The sequence below is a fragment of the Brachyhypopomus gauderio genome, chromosome 1 (assembly GCF_052324685.1).
Source record: "Brachyhypopomus gauderio isolate BG-103 chromosome 1, BGAUD_0.2, whole genome shotgun sequence".
In the NCBI taxonomy this organism is placed as follows: domain Eukaryota; kingdom Metazoa; phylum Chordata; class Actinopteri; order Gymnotiformes; family Hypopomidae; genus Brachyhypopomus; species Brachyhypopomus gauderio.
In genome coordinates this window covers 43,032,449-43,033,511 of record NC_135211.1, presented here as the reverse complement: position 1 = coordinate 43,033,511, position 1,063 = coordinate 43,032,449, and positions in this window count along the sequence as shown.

Sequence of the window (1,063 nt, the reverse complement as noted above, 5' to 3'; positions counted from 1 at the left end):
TAAGGCTTTTAACCACTCAACTTACTGTAGTGAATGTGGTATTTTGCTAAAAGTACGACTACATTTATGGCATCAGATAAATCCAAACTTAAGTTTTCCGCATAAAGTAAAATGGTATCAAAAGAATGTTAAGTTTGAGATTAATTCAGTTTCTAGTGTCCATGCAAAAACTTTGTGAATGTTGACATGAAAAAACAAATGCTCCTGGAATTCATCTTCTGACTTACAAAAGGTACCTGAATCCACATAAAGTTTAAATCTTCTTTCAAGAAACATGGCTACAGGATATATCTTATTTATTATTTTGAAATGAGTCTTATTTTAGAATATATGGGCCATTTGACAAGCCATTGTGGTTTTATAATTTGTATTAGGATGTTTCTTGAAAGAATCTCTATTACATATTTTGTCTCATAGCATCAGTGATAATCTTGTTATTACACTTGAAGTCAACTAAGTCATTCACTTTTAACATGGGCATCGAAAGAGTCAACTCAGAATATAAAATGACATTTTTGATTAATTGAATTAATGCTAAAGGAATCACTTTGCAGACTTTCTTAAAATCTTTATAACAACTATCAAATCAGATTTACATTTACATTTATGGCATTTGGCAGACGCCCTTATCTAGAGCGACTTACATTTTTTATACAAGTGAGCAGGTTACTGCAGAAGCACCCCCTAGTGGGCCCGCCAGCGGGCCCAGCTCCTTTACGGCGATATAAAACATATTAAACATTAATGAATCTCCGAACAAAAGCGCTTAAATCAAAATTTCCTATCCCATCTACATGCCTACCGAGTTTCAGCCGTCTACGTGCAGCCGATCGCGAGATATCCGGCTTTGAAGTTGACCACAAAAGTGCACCCCGCAAGGGGGTCTCCCGACATATCCGTTTACAAAACATATTTATGTTGTGAAATGTCTTAATGTTTTGTCACCTAAAAATCGTTTACTAATAAGGCTTTAATTTAAGACCTTAACAGCGTAGATCCGTTGTGGTTAAGTACCTTAAAAAGCTTGCTCACCTCACTGCAAAATTTTCCGAAATCTGCTTCC